General features: G+C 50.9%; 1 protein-coding gene across 9 annotated transcripts in view; it reads right to left on the reverse strand.

Moving 5' to 3' along the window:
* The window catches only part of CD82 (CD82 molecule), a 50,964-nt gene extending 43,354 nt beyond the window's left edge, over positions 1-7,610 (reverse strand). For 4 of the 9 annotated variants that reach the window (XM_041722942.1, XM_041722943.1, XM_041722939.1 and 1 more), the window contains exon 1: positions 7,477-7,603. The gene's annotated coding sequence lies outside the window, so the exon portion shown is untranslated. Of the gene's footprint in view, positions 1-7,476 lie in introns of all 9 variants that reach the window. The other 5 variants (XM_041722948.1, XM_041722945.1, XM_041722946.1 and 2 more) reach the window with 3 other exon arrangements.
* Positions 7,611-19,936: the final 12,326 nt, after the last annotated feature.

Genomic DNA, 19,936 nt, shown 5'->3' on the forward strand with positions numbered 1-19,936 from the left:
GGGGCTCGGGCGGCCTCGCCCAGAGCCTCCGAATGTCCAGTGCAGCCAGACCCACACGCCCTCCTAACCCCCCTGACTCCTCTGCTGTGTGCTCACCCGAGGTCAGCGAGGGGGGTTGTCTCTGTGACCCACAGAGACCCAAGGTTCTAGCCACCCACTCACGTCCGCGGGGCCCCAGACAAACCAATCGTCCCCCCGCCCCCCGCCCCCCAGCTAAAGTTTCTATTTCCTCTACACACCTGGGGCGTCTTACAGGGCAACAACATCCTAATAAACCATCTCCTAAAACAGCGAGCGCGAGAGTGACTTCTCCAACTGTAGTAGAATTATTCATGGTGTATCGGGATTATTAGCAACGACAAGTTAACATGTATTGAGCGCTTCCTGCATACCTGGCATCATTCAAAGCGCCTAATAGTAGTCACCAGGGGAACATATATTCCCCTCTCCACTTGTTTCCCTAAGGAGGGACCTCTACCGGGAGGGCACCTCGGGACTCGCTCCGCCCCCTCCCTTAACTTCCTGGACCCCAACAGAGGCCTCTGTGATTGGCTCGCCGGGAGACGCACCGCGCATGCCCTGAGGGGCCCCGCCCCCCCCGTCCCCCCCCCCCCCCCCCGCCCCCCAGAGCCAGGCTGCCTGCAGGCGGCGTTCCATCTGCGCCGTCCCGTGCTGCTGCCACCTGCTCCTGCAGGGAGGCTGGCCCCTGCCCAGCGCCGCCTGTGACCGGACAGGTAACTCTGCCAGTTCGAGGGCAGACGGTCAGCAAGCCCTCTGGGCCCCGGATCTGAAGCCACGTTCCCCGGCCAGCCTGCTCAGTGTGGACGCTGCCTGTCGGAGCCCCAGCTCTGTCTGTGGTCTGTTTCCATTGGGTTCCAAATTCAGAAGAGGGAGCTCTAAAATCTCACCGTGTGTTAGGGACCTTTAACCCTCACAGCACCGCCCTGAATTGGATATCATCATCATCATCATCATCATCATCATCATCATCGTCATCATCTCTATTTTACACACGAGGAAATTAAGCCCTCCGGTGTCCAGGACTGTTGGAAAGCTTTCTAAACAGGCAGCGCTCAGGGTGCATGGCCCCCAGGATGGAAGTTGGAGGACACCTCCAAGCACATCTGCCTCTTGTCTCCCAGGCTCTGAGGCCAGCAGGCATAGCCACTCCCTCCACAGACACTCCTTCAGTCTTGCGGCTTGGCAAATTGATACTCACTTCAAACCAATACTGGCCCCTTTTGGGGGAAAAAACAAAAACAAAAACAAAAACGATTTATTAACAACAAAAACCTGAATGTGATTCCAAGTTCAAATAATACATTTCTGTTTAAATATGCATAGTAGTTGCTCGACAGCTCTATTGTGTGTGTTCCTTCTTTCTTGAGCATAAGAATATGAAATCATTGCAGAAGATTCAGAAAATTGGGAAAAATAAAAAAAAATAAAAGTCTGTAATCTGATCTGTATAATCCCATTGTTGTGTAATTAAATGTACTTATTCATCTACTTTTCAGCCTTGAGTGCAGTCGTGGGGTGGGGGCAGCTCTGCCATTCTGTGTCTGCAGTGACCCCATGGCAGCACCAGGACCTGCCCACCTACAGTGGCTGTCTGTCTCCATGCAGGAGAATGGGCTGGGCACCCAGAGTCCTTCTGAATAAAGCTCTGCGACTACGCACCGTGACATCACATGCGCCTCACTGACAAAAGCTAATTGCAGCAAATGCAGGATAATAGTTAATAGTTTTGTAGCCAGAGAAAGGCTGTAACTTGGCCAAGGTCACATGGCAAGTAAAGGACGGGCTGGGGTCTCCTGATCCTCACACTCAGGCTATTCACCAAGCTTTCATACCCCCAGAGATTTAAATCCTGCTTCCTATTAATAATAGCACTACCAAAGCCGGCTGATATATATATAATATAATATAATATATAGTATATATAATACTATATATACTATATAATATATTACTACATTATATATATTATGATATATTATATTATATTATATTACTATATTATATATATTAGCATTTACTATGTGCCAGGCACCTATCATGAGTGCTTCACATATATTAATTCATATCATTCTCAACAACCCCATGAGGTAAATACTATTATGATTTCCATTTTAGATCCTGAAATGAGGCGCTAAGACACTTGCCACAGGTCTCATCCAGCAGGTAAGCTGCAGAGGCAGGAATCATCCTTAGTCAGTTTGGTTTGTGACATTGCTTATGGTTCTTTTCCAATTTGGGCCAACCCCAGCTGGACTCCCAGGCCGACTTACTGCCCAAAGAATAAGAAAATCAACCTAGAGAGTCACATCCCTAGACGAAGTCACTGTACAACTTCACAGCAGAGCCAGGACTGAACCCAGGCTTCCTAACACCCAGACTCCAGCACTGTGTCCACGCGCCTGCATCAGCTCTATAAGCCAAGGTCCAGAAACAACTTCTGTCCCAGATCACCCCTCAATACAAGAAAGAAAGTCAGGCACAGCGTCCAAAGGAGAGTCAGAAGCCCCCACTGTGGGGAGAGAAGCCAGAGGGGAGAGTGAGTTAAATACCTGGTGGCCTGCAAAGAGACTGTCAGGGCTGGGCCTCCCAGAGGGCAGTAGCACCTTCCACAAATAACTGCTGACCAAGTCAGGGTTCACTAAGGGTCAAAGCAGCCCCTTCACTAGGCTGGAACCAGAGGAAGTCGGGCTGTTCCCCTCTCAGGAGGGGAAAGGCCAGGCCTCACAACGGAAGCTGAAGCCCTACCCCAAGCAGTCCCAGACCAGCCAAACCATGCTCGCCTCCCTGGACCCAGGTTCCAGGAGCAGGATGGGCAGACTTGAAGGACAAGGCACAGGCATCCAGACCCTGCTTCCCAGCTCCACTTTTGCCAAGGAGTCACCAAGGATCTGGCACCGAGCTGGGTCCTGCTGGGCCACCCTGAGGAGAATCACTTACTTATTCATTCGACCATCATTTCCTGAGGAGCCCGCTGTGTGCCAGGCCTTGTGCCAGGAGTCAAGGAAACAAGGATGGACAAGGCAGTCCCTGCCTGGGAGGGTTCACGGAGACACTCCATATGCCACAAAACAGCAACGGAAGAAGAGGAAAGGACTCAGTGTAGACAAGCCCAGAGGAGGGAGGAGGGAAAGGAAGGGTTCAGAGAAATCTGCCATCCACATTCAGACCTACTCACCCTCAGAAAGCCTGGGGTCACACGGAAGAGGCACCTGCTCTGTGTCATTTTACTCTCCCACCACCCTATGAGGTTGTTCCCATCTTCCAATTTACAAATTCAGAAATTGAGGCTCAGAAAGGGTCACAGTCACAAAGCTCGGAAGGGGCAGCGTCCAGATGCTAGCTCGAGTCCACAGCTTTTTGCCATCAGGCCCTGACACCTCCCTAATCTACAGGCAGGCGGAGGTAGGTGACGTTGCTCCAGGTAGGGTAAGTGAAGGTAAGGGGGTGGGCGCGATTATTGCACGTGTGAGCGGAGTCGCCCAGTTCACCCTGGGTGCATGTGTGCATATGTGTGTGCATGTGCTCACACGTGCCCTACTTTGCCAACAACAGATCCCAGGCCACATAACTTCCTAAAAGCCAAGTAACTTACAGGCGTGTGCACAACAGAGAAGGGAAGCCCAGAGAGAAGGAACATATCAGGGGTCACATAGCCTGGAAACGGCAGAGTTGGAACTAACCCCAAGAACCAGAATACAGGCCTCTTCTCTTTCAGCTGCTTCTCCATGTCAGCACACAGTGAATCAGCTGCTGACAGGAAAACCAAAGTGTAGGGGGATCCCCAGGGGTGAGTCAGGAACCAGCCAGCCCCCAGACACCAACTGGGCCTGCTACAGAGGTCCTGAGCCTGTGGTTGGCTCCTGACAGGCAGCTTCAGGAGGAGACATGGGGAGGAGGGAAGCGACACATACCACACTGCTCCTTGTGTTTACCTCTGGGCTTCCCTCCTGGCTCCTCAGATCCAGGCTTAGAGGAGGGGAAGCCGGTGGGCAGGGCAGTTCCTGCTGAGATTAAACAGACCCCCCAAGCCCTGGCCCCATCCTGTCCCACAGAGAGGACCAGGCTCTTCCCTCCCCCACCCCCACCTCTCACTGAGCCAACTTCTGACTGTTTGATGCTCTTGATTAAATCATAACCGCCCCCTTGGAGCTTCCCATGGGGTGGAAGAAGTGACTATAATGGTTTGGATCAAGGGCCAAGCCAAAACCAGGGGGTGCCCGCTGGCCCCAGATGCTCCAAACCCAGAAGAATGCATAGGGCTTGGATCTGCTCAGCCTTGGGCCCGGAGGGGTAAGTGAAGGTAAGGGGGTGGGCGCAATTATTACACGTGTGAGAGGAGTCACTCAGTTCACCCTGGGTGCGTGTGTGCATCTTCAGGTGGCACAGGACTGGGTCCCCAGGGTGGGGAGGAATGAGAAGAAGGAGGAGCTTCCAGGCAGTGGCCCAAAGTCTGAAGATTCAAGAGAAGGGGCTGCCCCACATTGTTGACATTTCAGAAGAGCCAACCAAAATTCACTCCCCACATATGGGAAATTTCCGTCCCCACCAGCTAGCTTTCACCCCAGCCCTCCCTGGGCTATAGCCAGGAGGCGGAGAGGCACAGGCACTGCTCCCCGTCCACCCTGCTCTCAAACCCACCAACTGACTGGTGCAAGCTCCCACCACTTGGCCTGGATGCTCCCCCCCTTCATGGGTAAGCACAGGGCCTCCTTGGGCGGCTCCTTCCCTATCACTCCATAGCATGCATCACCCTCCGCAGCACCTCTGAGCCCCTGCTATGCACCAGGGTTGAGGCTGGATGGGGGAATAGGAAGAAAAACAGGTCATACGTAGGGATCCTCTCTCTGCTCTCTACATTGCTCTGGCTCTCGTCCCACCCCTCTGATGCTGCCTCTTCCTTCACTCCCAGCGGCAGACATCCCCACAGGCCTGCAGGCCCCTCCTTCCCCATCACCATAGCTATGGGATCATTCTCCCTTGACCGCTGGGCCCCTCACCCCAGCACAACTAGCAGGCTGCTTTCCTAAAGTGCCCCTCTGATTATGTCACTCCCTAGCTCAAAAACCTTCAGTGGCTCTCACTGTCTACACATCGGATCCAAACATCTCCCCTTGGCATTGAAGGCCTTCCATGAGTTGATCCAACCTACTGTCCCCCCTTCACATCCCTGCGCCATCCCAGTCCTTTGGGTGGACGGGATCAGCCTGGCAGTTGCTTAAAAATTCCCTGAACACCTTGACCCTGTGCTTTTGCCTAGGTATTTTCCTCTGCCCAAAGCTTTCACTGGAGCTGAGGAAACCTTCCCAATTCTTAAGACACTTCTCCCCCGCACACCCCCCCCGTCTCCCCCCCCCCCCCCCAGATTTTACCTCATCCATGAAAGTTCCCTATAATCCTTTTTTCCCTTTGTCTCCTATCAGAGTCCCTGGTATCCCTTCCCAGAAGGTCAGCAACTGAAGATGGGGGCAGTGTGTCATCCTTCGTCATTCATCATGTGGGCTGGAGGGGTGTGGGGAAGACTTCCCAGTATTGGCTTAGTAAGTACTGTCTGAAATGCACATCTTCTCCTCCCCCCACGGGCCTCACACCTACTGACCCTCTTCCTCCCCACAACACCACACTCTAATCTTACACTGTTTACATGCTTAGACAGGGGAGTCTGTGGCCCCAAGCTGATCCAAGCCCAACCAGGACTTGGGAGCCCAGGCAGAAACTCTTGCTCCTGTCACCAGGACTAGGAAGCCCCTCCCCCCTCTCCCTACCCTGGTTTCTCTAGGGTCTCACTGCTTTTAAGCACCCTCCCCTCCCAGAGGCACACACACTATCTCCTCCATATAGTGCAGCTTGCAGTCCCATACTACTTTCTAGCTGGTTCCATCTCCCCAGGGCATTCAGGGAGCTGACATGCAGCACCCCCAGTCTTTCTTCTTCAGTGCCCCGCCTTGACTGAACAGGTAACAGGCGCCCACACTGACCCTCACCTTCACCTCAAGCCAAGTGTTCAGTGGAATAGCTGGGTCCCAGACACCAGAGCAGTACAGACTCATGAAATCTCATCTGGCCCCAAGCCCTGGGTGTGTGTTATCTTCCCCAGCAGGAGCCTGGTGGGGGTGGGGGAGCCCTCTCACTGTCGGCAACTCAAAATGAGGGCAGAGCCCAGATCTGACTAGATCACCTCTGTATCTCCTTGCACTATCTAATATAGTAGGTGCTCAGTAAACATTTTTGGGTTTACTTCACTGGATGACCGCCAGCCTCAAGCACTATTACAGAAAACTCACCCACTCTTTGGTCTAGATGACACAATCCCCAAACCTGAAATGGACAAAGTGATGCAGGTGGCAGGTGGGAATTTCTGGTCAGGAGGGGCTGCAGCCAGCCTCTGGCCCTCCAAAAACAGGCTCATTCCCAGGCAGGAAGCCAGCCCATCACCTGCCCATCTGCATCAGAGCAGCTGTCATATAGTGCAGGCTCACTAGGTGCCTGGGACCTTGCTAAACACCGTATATGAATTATTCTGTTTAATCCTCGCTACTGCCCTTGGGTACTATCAGGACTCCCTTTTTACAGATGAGGAAACTGAAGCTTGGAGGGAGTGGAATCCTACTCGGTCTGGTACCAGAGCCTAAGATCTTGCCTGCGGAACTAGGCTGCCCAGCTTACTATGGCCCTGGCACAGGGCACCCATTACCACCAGGAACAGAAACCTCCAGCCCAATGAACTAACCCCGAGCATGCAGCAAGAGCCCTGGGCCCTGGGCTTGACTCTGGGCCCAGAGTTTGGTGGGGTTTTCCCTGCTTTCCCCAAAACCCAACCCACCTCCCATAAGAAGTTGTCCCCTGGTTTCCAACCAGGGCCTCCCAGGCCAGCTCACCTGGAAATGCCCCAGGAAGGGGACAAAAGCCCCGCTGAGGCTGGGAGTCTTTAGTCTTAGGGGGATCTCAGCATTGGGAGGAAGGGGAGACTGACATTTCCCTGCTTTAGGCCGCTTCCCCAGGGTTTGTGGGTTCAAGCCCCAACCGAGGAACTGGTGTGAGCTTTAAAGTACTCCGCTTACCGATCCAGGAGAGTTCACTTGGCTCAGTGCCACTCGGCAGGGAGAGCTAGGCAGCGCGTGTGAATACCTGTGGCTCTCACCTGCCAGCCCTCGCCTTCCGGGGTTTTTGTGGGAAAGGGCACCAGAGCACGTAGTTCACCAGGCTCAGCCTCCGGGTTTATGGAACCCGAGAAGTCCAGAGCAGGGCGGGGAGGGCCGGGCCCGGGGCCGCCCAGCTGGTGGACGACGGAGCCGAACTGGGAGATCAGAACTCGGGGCCTTAGGCTCCTGTTCACCCACCAGCTGCTCCGTGGCCCTGTCACTTGCTCCGAGAGAGCTGCCCGAGCCGTGCCCGGCAGGGGTGACGAAAACTGGCTTCGCTGCAGTCCGTCCGGCCGGCCTCCCCCCTGCCGCTCACCTGCTGGCTGCGCTGTGTGCTCGGCGCCGCAGGCCCGCCGCGCCCGCTCGCCCCGTCCGCGTCCGACTGTGCTCGCGGGTCCCACTGGCGGCCGTCGGGGATCGCAGCGGCCGGGCCAGGCCCCGCCCCCCGGAGGACACGCCCCGCCTCGGCCCCGCCCCCGCCCGCGGGAGAGCCCGGCCGGGGGCCCGACCTGGCCCCGCCCACCAGGCCTCCCTCGGAGAGGCTCGCCGGCCCCGCCCCCCGCCCGGCCCGGCCCCGCCCCCCGCAGGCCCCGCCCCGGCCCCGCCCCCCCGCAGGCCCCGCCCCGGCCCCGCCCCCGCCCGCCTCCTGGGCTCCGTTCTCCGCGCCCCTCTCGTCCCCCCCCCCCCCCCCCACGGCCCTGCGGGGCTGCAGCCTGGCTCCCCGCCCGCCCGGGCCGCGCTCCAGCCCCGGCTGCGAGGGGAGCCCCACTCACAGTCCCGCCCCTTCGGGGCCCTCCTCGTCCGCCCCAGCGCCCCCTCCCGCCGCCCCGCCGGGGTCGCGCTCTCCCCCGGCCTCCCGCGCCCGCCCCAGGCGCGCCCTTCTCCGCCCCAGCGCCTCCCTAATCCTGCTCTGCCCTGCCAACCCCCACCCGGGGCGGCGGCCTCCGGCCCCCAAGCTGGCATTCCTGGGCGGGTGTATCCGGGTGCGACCCGGGCGGCGTGGGAGCGGTTTGCGTTCCAACTCCCGGCCTTTATCAGCAGGCGGCCTGGGCCCAGGCGGTTTTCGAAAATACTAACAACTACCACTGACTGGGCCCTCGCCAGCGGCCGGGCTCTATGCCAAGCCGTGTTAAAAGGACTGGCCCCTAAATTCGCACGACTCAAGCCATGGGACTCCTGTTGCGCCCATTTTTTGGATGAACTACCTGAGACTCAGAGAAGGGGAGTCATGGCCTCTTGAGTCCCAGGCTAGCGGGGAGCAGGATCCGGCCCCAAGTCCAGAATCACAAGCTCCTCGCTGCCCCCGCCTGCCTGGACTGGCCCCTGGAGAAGTGGCCCTGGCCAGCCAGCTGTTGGGGCTGTACTCAGCAGGCTGCCCAAGGTGGGAAAGGACGCGTGGGTTGATGAGGCAGGTAGCAGGAGGAGCTGCTGGCCTGAGCCCCAGAAGCTGGTTTTCTCTCTTAAGAAGTGAGTCAGAATTAAGATGGGCTGCAAAGATCTCCAGAGGGCTGGGCTGTGGTGCCAGGACCTGCATCCCAGCCCTCTGCACTCCCAGACCCCAGGCAGGAACCAGCCTCAGGCAGTTTTCCTCCTTAAGACCAGGACCATTCACCTTGCAGCTGACAAAGCTCTTTAACTCCCATTATCTCATTGGCATCTCACAAAGGACGCCATTGTGGGGAGGGTATGATTATGCCCATTTTGCCTGGGTGGAGTAGGGTGGGGAGCTGGATCCCAGCCCAGCATGGTGGTTCCCAAAGCATGGTCCTTGGATCTACAGCAGCAGCAGCAGCATCTGGGAACTTGTTAGGACTATGTGTTTTGGAACCCCATTCTAGACGGACTGAGTGGGAAACTCTGGGGTAAGAGCCTAGCAATTTGTTTTTAACAAGGCCTCTAGGTGATTCCAAATCACAAGCAAGTTTGAGAACCACTGTTGGGCATAATGGTGAAGAAGTTAGAGTGGTCTGAGAATCACGAAAACTGGGTAGCATCCTGGGAGCCTGGTGACCCAAGGCAAGGTACTGAACTTCTCTGGGAGAAGCCTGTACTTGGGGAATAAGAATATCCGTCATGACAGTGGCTGTTGAGGATTAAACATGGTAGTGTTCATGAAATGTTTGCCCACTCTTGCACACTGTGCATGCTCAATACACATTCTCTTTCCAGTAAAAAGTCTTCCTTATAGAATCTTCACACCAAGTTAGGGGAGTGAGTCTGGGGGATCTTTAAGCCTAGCAGTGTCCACACTGTTGTCCTTCCCATAGAGGGACACCATCTTTCCGGCAAGGCGCCAGAGCTTAGCAAGCTCCTGAATGATGCTGGTCCAGGGACCACTTTCAGGACCAGTGTGCTACTCTTGGATTGGGTTCCTAGTCAACCCATGCAAAATGGGCATAGAATACCCTCCTCTTCTACCCTATCTCATGTCCCTCCCCTCAAGCTGAGGGTATATGATGGTGATTGGCACTTGGCAAAACAGCTGGATCACATCAGTCCCTCCCTTCCCCTCCAGGCAGACTTTCACTCACAAGAGTCCCATCTGCTACCCCTTCTGGTCTGTCACTCCACATTAGAGATAGTGGCAGCTGTGGCAACACGGAGGGGCCATCCGCAGGCAGATTTTAGAATCTCTGCCATACTCTCCTACCACCCTCTGCAGTTCCTCCATGGTGCCACAGCTGCCACTATCTCTAGAGGAGCTCAGGGTCTAATGGTCCTGTTCCACAGAACTCCCCTAACATGTTAATATAAGACTGGGCCCCACATACCTTACATTTCAACATTTACTAGACTATAAAATAAAATGTTTATCCTCCTACCTTGAGAAATATTCTTTAAAATGACCAAGAGGGGTCTACGGCCATACCACCCTGAACGCGCCCGATCTCATCTAAAATGACCAAGAGGGCCATGCTCAAATTTAGAATTCTCAGACTCCTTAGAATTCTGTGCAGGAACGAGGCAGTGTGGGGTGAGTTAGCCCTGACCCCTCCACTCTCAGCCCATCCACTCAGATTCTTTTCCCAGCCCCATGTCTGTCCTGTGCATACAAGTGGCCTAGGACTTAGGACCTCAGCCCACGTGCCCAAGCTCTGTCCACACTTCTTACCCACAGCTACCACCCAGTCACCCCTCTATGGGTGCTTCTGTCCTCTCAGAAGGATGGATCTGAAGGAGTTGCATATTGGAACCACTTAGGCATACATGTGTAGGGTTTTGGATATCTGAAGCACAACTGTGGAAGGCAATGGGGTGTAAGTTCTGAGTGGACACAGGTGGCGCTCTTGCCTGGGCCTATGAATGGCCCTGCTGCTTGTCCCTGTCTCCCCAACACCTAGCACACTGCCTGGTACATACTGGAAGTTTAAGTCATTGAGGAGAGGGGTGTCTGAATTATTTACTAAGATATCAAATTAGCTTGGTCTCCCAGCAGCAGACAGGCTTTGTCATGATTTGCCTTGGCCATTTGCTTCTAGCGAGAGACAACTTCCTCCTTTTGGAGAATTCCTTGGTCCATTCCAGAAGTGAAGCCAAGAGTTTGGGAGGTGGGAAAAGGAGCAAGAAGAACTACCCTAGAAAGACTTGAGAGAAGTTATCAAATGGCCAACTTGGAGGTAGGGGAGATGGTGATATGGCAAGACCTTAAAAGGCTCGGGGCACCTGGGTGGCTCAGTCAGTTAGGTGTCTAACTCTTAATTTTGGCTCAGATCATGATCTTGTGGTCATGAGATCAAGCCCCGCAATGGGCTCCATGCTGAGCATGGAGTCTGTTTGATATTCTTTCTCTCCCTCTGCCCTCCCTTCCTCCCCTGCTTGTGCTCTGTCTCAAAAAAAAAAAAAAAAAAAAGGAGTATGGCTTTGCAGGTCCCAGCCTCTGAGATGATTCCCCCATCCCAAAGGTGGCACAGGAGCTGCAAAGCAGAAGACCTGAAGGTCCTTGTGGTCAAGAAAGTTGGTATCAGAGTCTTGTTGGTACCCAGGTACCCAGGCCTAGGTAAGGCTCTAAGACTTTTACACAACTCTGGGAGGAGGGAAGGAGGGAAGAGTGGTGTGTCTGTTTCCTATTGCTCTGTAACAAACCACCCAATCATTTATATGGCTCATAGATCTGCAATTTGGGGCAGGTTCACTGGGGAAGGCTTATCTCTGTTCTACGAAATGTCAGCTGGTTCATTTGGAGGTGGAGGATCCTTTACAGATTGGGGCTCTCACAAGGCTAGCAAGTTGGTGCTAGATGCTAGCTGGGAACTCAGCTAGAACTGTGGACCAAAACCTCAGTTCCTCTCCATGAGGCCTCTCTGCAGGCTGCTGTGGCTTCCTCACTGCAAGATAGCTGGGTTTCTTTCTTCTTCTTTTTATTTTTTTTAATATTTTATTTATTTATTTATTCATGAGGGACACACAGAGAGAGGCACAGACATGGGCAGAGGGAGAAACAGGCTCCCTGCAGGGAGCCCGATGCGGGCCTCCATCCCAGGACCCTGGGGTCATAACCTGAGCCAAAGACAGATGCTCAACCACTGAGCCACCCAGGTGTCCCCAGGCAGCTGGGTTTCAAGAGCAAACAGAGAACAAGGTAGGAGCACATGGGATTTTCTGACCTAGCATCCGAAGCCATGTAGCCTCACTTCCTCTATATTTTATTAGTGGGGGCATTCACAAAGGCCCAGCCTCAAGGAGGAGAGACAGGAGAGGAGACATAATCTCCTTCTCTTGATGAGGGGGTGGCAAAGTTCTAGAAGAGACTACAGAAGAGAAAATACTGTCACAGCCTTCTTTGGAAAATACAATCTGCACCAAGTGGGTCCTCAGAATAAGGGGAGAGTTTCCTCTGGTGGGAACTGAATGTCTGAATGAAGCCGATTTAAAGAGAAAGGTGTATAATGTCTCTTGCATAACTCCTTGCACACAGATGACTCAGAAGTCCGAGGGACAATGAGTCTTGTGTGCTTGGGTTATGTAGGATCTTCCTTCCTCGGAGAGTCCTCAGAATAGAGGTTAGAGGTAAGACCCCTTTCCTCTTCATCTAGACTGTCTCTTTAAAATGGTACATTTAAATCCCATTCATTTGATCCTCTTAACAATGACTTCTGTGAGCTATAGGCTATCTCTTATGATGCCTGTTTCTAAGATGTGGAAATAGAGACCCTGAGAAGGCAAGTAACTTGCCCAAGGACATACAACTAGTCAGCGATGGAGGAAAGAGAAGTGACAGTTTGTCACCACCCCAGTTTGCTGTTGCAGAAACTGAGCCCCAGGGGAGAAGCTCAGATTGGGCAGGACCCAGGTACCCAGATTCGGAGCACCCAACCCTGAGCCTGTGTGCAGTCTATCCCTGAAGACTCACAGTGAGTTGAAGAGACCCAGCTTCCAGCCTAAGAAGCAGAAAGGATGCTGGTCCCCGGACTGCTGGGCTGTATAGTCCTTTCCTGGCACAAGTCTTGCCCCAAACTCTGTCCTCACTCAGAGAGTAGTTAATAGTAGTTTCTCAAACCGGAGTGCGTTTGACTGCACTCAGCAGGGCCACTGACCTTTACTGGCTTCTCCAAAGGACTCCTCTGGGAGGATCTGAGCTCTAAGCTCAAATTTAACTCTAAATTTAACTCTAAGCTCCTTAGAGCTGGTTTGTAGCTGGGGGAGGGCCAGGCTTCCCACCTGAGAGCCTGACCCACAGCTCGTCTCAGTCATTTTGTGAAAAGCATTTAGACCCCTGTTCCGATCCCCTCTCCCACCAGCCCCCTGCTACAGCTCGAGGTCTGAGGGTTAATGCCACCCAGTCCTGGCCTCGGGGGGGCTTTTGGCATGGTGGGGAGGCTGGCGTGTGAAGGGGAGCACGCTGCAGGCTTACAATGCCAATGGCAAGAGGACAACAGTCATGGCAGCCTTCATTTTTCAGGTAAGCTCTTACCATGGGCCATTAGAAAAATATAGCCACTAAAAAAATGGCTTTGACTATATTTGACTTATTTGATGACTAGCATTTGTGAAGCACTTCACATATTATAAAGCTTTGGTTTTTTAAAACTGTTTGAGATGATTCAGTGATGTGTCCGCATCCACAATTCCCTGGATGCCTGGTTTTGTTTTGTTTTGTTTCCCTTTTCAGGCATCAGCTCAACCCTGTGGCAGGGGTTGGGCACCCCCAAACAGTCATGGGCTCACACCCTAACATATGTTAGATTATTTATTTATTATTGAAATGTATACTATTTTACTGGCCATTTTATGTATTTTGAACCACACACAGAAACAAAGTTTAAAAACATGAGACAAAAATTATGTAAAATAGGGGCACCTGGGTGGCTCAGCAGGTTAAGCGTCTGCCTTCAGCTCAGGGCATGATCCTAGGGGCCTGGGATTGAGTCCCACAATAGGCTCCCTGCTCAGCAGGAAGCCTGCTTCTCTCTCTCCCCCTGCCCCTCACCCTGCTCATTCTCTCTCTCTCTCTCTCTCTTTCTCTCTCAAATAAATAAATAAATAAATAAATAAATAAATAAATAAATAAATAAGGGGCACCTGGGTGGCTCAATGGTTGAGCATCTGCCTTCGGCTCAGGTCGTGATCCCGGGGTCCTGGGATCGAGTCCTGCATTGGGCTCCCCAGAGGAAGCCTGCTTCTCCCTTTATGTCTCTGTCTCTCTATGTGTCTCTCGTGAATAAATAGATAAAATCTTGAAAAAAAGAAAAAAGGAGAAAATCTTTAAAAAATTATTTAACATATTAACTACATACAAAAATAAAAATAAAGAATTCTAAACCTATTTTTTTCCTTAAACGCCAGTAGCTCACATTGTAGTCCATCTACAGTGGCCTCCATACCCACTCATGCCCAAGTAAGAGTTGCTGGGGATAGAAAAGAGAGAATGCTCCTCAGGGCAACCCTCCTTCAGTGTCTCCAGATTCTTAAAAGTCCCTAAGGAGGACAGGGAGATGCTGCAGAAAAGGGCACAGGGATGGGAACTGCCATTTTACACCTGCCAATGAGTAGAGTTGCACAAAACCAGAGTGGGATCCCTCTCTGAATCAGGCTGAGGTCAAAGAGAACACTCCTGAGGCCCAAGAAGCCAGTGGGGTACACATACTCCCCATCGTACAGTTGAGAACAGTGAGGCTCAGAGCAATGAGTTGAAAAAGCTTTGAATTTGTCACCAGCATTTCAACATTGGGAAATTTCACATAACATTTAGATTTGTGGCTTCTGTTGGAAAATAGGAAAATCCACACACCTTTCTGACAGGGCAACAGCTGGTGGGGCCTGAGTGTGGCTTCCCCTTTCACTTATTCTATATACCTTCAAGCGGACCGCAGTCCCCGCCACTCCCCATTGCCCACCCAAGGTGCTTCTCTTCTTTCTGTGAGCTGCCTGCCCTCCGTCGGCAGCTGGGTTTGGATTCCTGGGCTGGACAGATACTGGTTGGACTGGTGTTCACACGAAGAGCTTTCTGAGTAGCAGCAGCAGTGCAGAGACCTTGGAGGGATACCAGGACACCCCATTCTGTTTTCCCCTTCTCTCCACCACCTCCCGATGAAAGCCTCAGGGTTAGCACAGCACCCCGCCCCCCCTTGAGAGATGGTTTAGGCTCCAGTCCTGCTCTGCTAACTCCTGAACCCTGAGACCCGAGGCACTCCCCTTCACATCTCTGGGTCTGTGTCCTCACCTGCAAGGTGCACACAACATTGGCTACCCTAGCTCTGTACCATGGACTTGCTAGTTGTCCCCAAGTCATTTCTGTCACCAACAGAAGTGTCAACAAAAACAAACAAAACCTCTCCGCACCCTTCCCTCCAAAATGAGCATCTATTGCCCTCTGGTGTCCACACCACTCAGTGCGGCCAATCCAGAGAAGCAGAAGAGACCAGGAGAGGAAAGGTTGGGGGGCAGGGGGTTGGGGGGGGTGTCCCCACCTGCTTCCCACCTGCTCCTGGCTTCCATGCAGGCAGGCCCCCAGGAGCAGAGTGGGGCCCTGGCATGAGGGCCAGGCTAGGGTAGACATGAAATTGGGTCTCCTCAGTAGATCCAGCTGCAGACGCCTCACTTGTCCCACAAAAGGAAATGGGGTGTGGGGTTTAAGAGCTGATGGTTGCTGGCCTCATAAGACAAATGTCACTGTTGTCATGCTCTATCCGATGCCCCCCAGGGCTCTAGGAAGTCAACTTTGCCACCCCGGGGGAAGCACCCCTCCACCAGGAGGTTACCCCAGTCACACCAGTAAAGCATGGGAGACACTGGCAGGGCCTGTTCCCTCCAAAGCTGAGCCTTGCATGGGGGCATCCGTAAGGAGGAGCTGGCTGCATGGAGGCTGGTGGTGATGGGGGTGTTCCATGCCCACCTTGGGAGGTAGAGCTTGTTGGGTGAGAATTTTCTCAAATGTAGAAAGACTATTCCAAAGACACAGGACAGCTAGGAGAGTAGCCCCCCACAGCTCCAGCTGATGGAAGGCATTCATTGCCTCATCTCATCCACACACTGCCCCTCTGAGGTGGGAACATGGTCACCTCCATTTTGTAGAGAAGAAAGCTAAGGCTCTGAGTGTTTAAATTAATTTGAGTAAGATCCCACGGCTGGCAAGCAGCAAAGCTGGCCAGGGACTGCCTGACTCAAAACTTGATAAATATGCCAAAGCACCTCCCTTAAAGTGCCTTCTTTTTCAGGACCCACATCCCATTGACGGAGAATGAACCAAGGAGTCTAGAATGAGGGCCTAGGAGGAACTTCAAAGGTCATCTATCTTCTCTAGTGTCCCCCTCCTCTCTTAACCCTGTATTAGTCAGCTTTTGTGAGGTTATGCTCTAGTAACAAAGAACCCTGAACACCTCATTGACTTATAATAGCAAAGGTTTGTTTCTCACGTATGTGAGTGACTGCTGAAGACTTCTGTGGGTCAGGTGGTCCCTGCTCCTTGTGTCTTTGTCATTCCTAGGTTCAAGATGAAAAAAATCAGCCCCTATTTGGGATATGCTCTTTTCATGGAAGAGGGAAACAGAGCCATGGCCAAGCCCCAGGATGGCTCCCAGAACTTCTGCTCAGATGTAGCATGTGTCCCTTCTGCCCACATTCCTCTGGTTAAAGCAAGTCACACAGCAGAGCTCCGTATCACCTCCTGCAGGTGATCCCCAAAACTGACTGTGCTTTAACCACTGCAATGTTGGAAATATAGAAAAAACCTGGTTCATTGCTTTCCAGAGGGAGCTTTATGGTGATGATCACCTTTATGTCATTGCGGATGTGCCTGGAGTCCACTCTGGTGGCTCAGTGGGGAGGGGCTTTGGGCCCACCACCCTCTTCCCCTGGTGACCCTGCTCTACGCTGTTTTGTAGATAACAGAATAAGAATTCTGAAGAGCGACACCTGGGTGGTTCAGTGGTTTAGCACCTGCCTTCAGCCCAGAGTGTGATCCTGGAGACCCGGGATCGAGTCCCTCATTGGGCTCCCTGCATGGAGCCTGCTTCACCCTCTGCCTATGTCTCTGCCTCTATCTCTCTCTGTATCTATCATGAATAAATAAATAAAATCTTTTTTTTAAAAAAGAATTCTTCTGAAGAGAGTGCAACACACACACACACACACACACACACACACACACACTGCCTTGAAAAAATGTTTACCCCAAATTTATTCTCTAATGAGCAAATAGCCTGCTCTGTGAGTCTGCAGGACAGTGGCATAAGGACATTTATGCTATGGATGGATCCAGTGAGAAGACTGGTGTGAGTCCCAATTGCATCTCTGCAGTTCTTCATGGACACCACAGCCAGTGTCTACACCATCTAAGTAGCCATGAGCCACCATGATCATCATCCCCACATTATTAAGTATAAATGTCTTATTCGTGGAAGGAAAAGCCTGTGAAGAGACCGAGGGAGCCAAGAGACCTAGAAAATCTAATCTACTTATAAGAAAGTCTGGTAGTGAAGGAAACAAAAGGATGAAACCATTCCTTTGGCCACACACTTGCCTCCACCTAATGCATATACTATTTTTTCATATATTAAGAACATAAAGACGATTATAAACGTGTGGTTGGTTCTGGAATGCATTACCACATTTCCTGAGTATGACATGGTGTTTCTGAAAAAGCTTGAGAAATCATTTGGGTGGTGGACACACAATTTTCATCTACCGAAGAACCCCTGGGCATCAGGTTGGCACCGCATGTGCCCTGTGGACAAACAGACCAGCTAATGGATCCGTGAGGGGTTGAACAATTAGGCAATTGGTGTTTTAGCTGCTTTAGGTTATACAGAAACCCTTAGTAGATTATCACGTATGTTCACATCTCATTTGGGGAGTTGGTGAGGAATTTTGGATGGGTAAGGAATGCATTATTTTTTCTCATTTAGAGCAAAAAGAATGTAGTACCTCACTAGACAAAATTTACTATCTAACACTTCAGGCATAGGTTAGATTTTTACACTCTACATACATCTCTGCATAAAATTATAGACCAGGTCCTAGTGATAATGATTATTTTGAGTACTTCCCTTATCCTGGGCAGTGTGCCAAGCCTTTAACATGTAATTTATTTGATACTTGAAACAGGCTTATAGGTGAGATGTGTTTATTGTGATTCATGGTGGGTGACACCAGAGGAAAGTGAAGAGAGAGGTTTAGTCATTATCCCAAGGTCACAATTCCTGGCTTGGGTAGACAGGCACTTGTTTTTAACATTGTCCTTATAATGAACATATACAGTTTCATATTCATAGCCGTGTGTCCTAAATTTTGCCATAAATAAGAGTAAAAGAAAACTGAAGCAGAAGGAATACCTCCTAACTCATTCTATGAGGCCAGCATTCCCCTAATACCAAAACCAGACAAAGACATTACAGGAAAGGAAAACTGCAGATCACATAGATGGATGGAAGAGAATAGAGAGCCCAGGATTAAACCCATGTGTGTATGGCCAATTAATTTATAACAAAGGAGCCAAGAATATACAGTGGGGGAGGATCAGTCTCTTCAATCAATGGTCCTGGGAAAATTGGACAGCCATATGCAAAAGAAAGAATCTGTCTTACACCATACACAAAAGTCAACTTAAAATAGATTGAAGGCTTGAAAGTAAGACGTGAAACCAGAAAACTCTTAGGAGAAAGCATAAGTGGTGTGCTCCTTGACATTAGTCTTAGCGATGATTTTTTTAATCTGACACCAAAAGCAAAGGCAACAAAAGCAAAAATAAATGAGACCACATCAAACTAAAGAATAAGCTTCTGCACAGCAAAAGAGACCAGTCAACAAAATAAGGCAATCTGATGAATGGGAGAAAATAATTGCAAATCACATATCTGGTAAAGGACTAATACTCAAAATATATAGAGAATTCGTGCAACTCAGTAGCAAAAAAAGTATTAGCAATCCAATTTATTTTTCTTTTGCTCCTGTTTTTAAACTTAAATTCACTTAATTAACATAAAGTTGATTATTAGTTTCGAGTAGAGGTCAGGGATTCATCAATCCTATATAACCCCAGTGCTCATTATAAAATGTGCCCTCCTTAATGTCCATCACCCTGGGATGGACATAATCCCATCCCCCTAACCCCCTCCCCTCCAGCAACCCTGTTTGTTTCCTATGATTCAGAGTCTCTCATAGTTTGTCTCACTCTCTCATTTCGTCTTGTTTTATATTTCCCTCCCTCCCACTATGATCCTCTGTTTTGTTTCTTAAATTCTACATATGAGTGAAATCATACGATTGACTTATTTCACTTTGCATAATACCCTCCGGTTCCACCCTCGTCTCTGTAAATGGTAAATATTCATCCTTTCTGATGGCTGAGTAATATTCTGTTGTATATATAGACCATAACTTCTTTATCTGTTCATCCATCAAGGGACATCTCGGTTCTTTCCACAATCAGGCTATTGTGGACATTGCTGCTGTAAACATTGGGGTGCAGGTGCCCCTTTGGATCACTACACTTGTATCTTTGGGATAAATCCCTAGTAGTGCAATTGCTGGGTCATAGGTTAGCTCCATTTTTAGCTTTTTGAGGAACCTCCATACTGTTTTCTGCAGCAGCTGCATCAGTTTGCATTTCCACCAACAGTATATGAGTGTACCTCTTTCTCCACATCCTCTCCAACATCTGTCATTTCCTGACTTGTTAATTTTAGCCATTCTGACTGGTGTGAGGTGGTATCTCATTGTGGTTTTGATTTCTATTTCCCTGATGCTGAGTGATGTTGAGCATTTTCTCATGTGTCCGTTGGCCATTTGTATGTCTTCTCTGGAGAAATGTCTGTTCGAATCTTCTGCCCATGTCTTGGTTGGATTACTTGTTCTTTGGGTGTTGAGTCTGATAAGTTCTTCAAAGATTTTGGATACCAGCCCTTTATCTGATAAGACATTCATCCATATTTTCTCCCATTCTGTCAGTTGTCTTTTGGTGTTGTCAACTGTTTCCTTTGTTGTGCAAAAGCTTTTTATCTTGATGAAGTCCCAATAATTCACTTTTGCCTTTGTTTCCCTTGCCTTTGGAGATACGTCTAGCAAGAAGTTGCTGTGGCTGAGGTCACGGAGGTTGCTGCCTGTGTCCTTCTCTAGGATTTGGATGGATTCCGGTCTCACACTCAGGTCTCAGGTCTTTCATCCATTTTGAATCTATTTTTGTGTATGGTGTAAAAATGGTCCAGTTTCCTTCTTCTGCATGTGGCTGTTCAGTTTTCCTAATGCCATTTGTTGAAGAGACTGTCCTTTTGCCATCAGATATTCTTTCCTGCTTTGTCAAGAGTAGTTGAGGGCCCATTTCTGAGTTGTCTATTCTATTC

Source organism: Vulpes lagopus, chromosome 11 (assembly GCF_018345385.1).
Source record: "Vulpes lagopus strain Blue_001 chromosome 11, ASM1834538v1, whole genome shotgun sequence".
NCBI lineage: Eukaryota > Metazoa > Chordata > Mammalia > Carnivora > Canidae > Vulpes > Vulpes lagopus.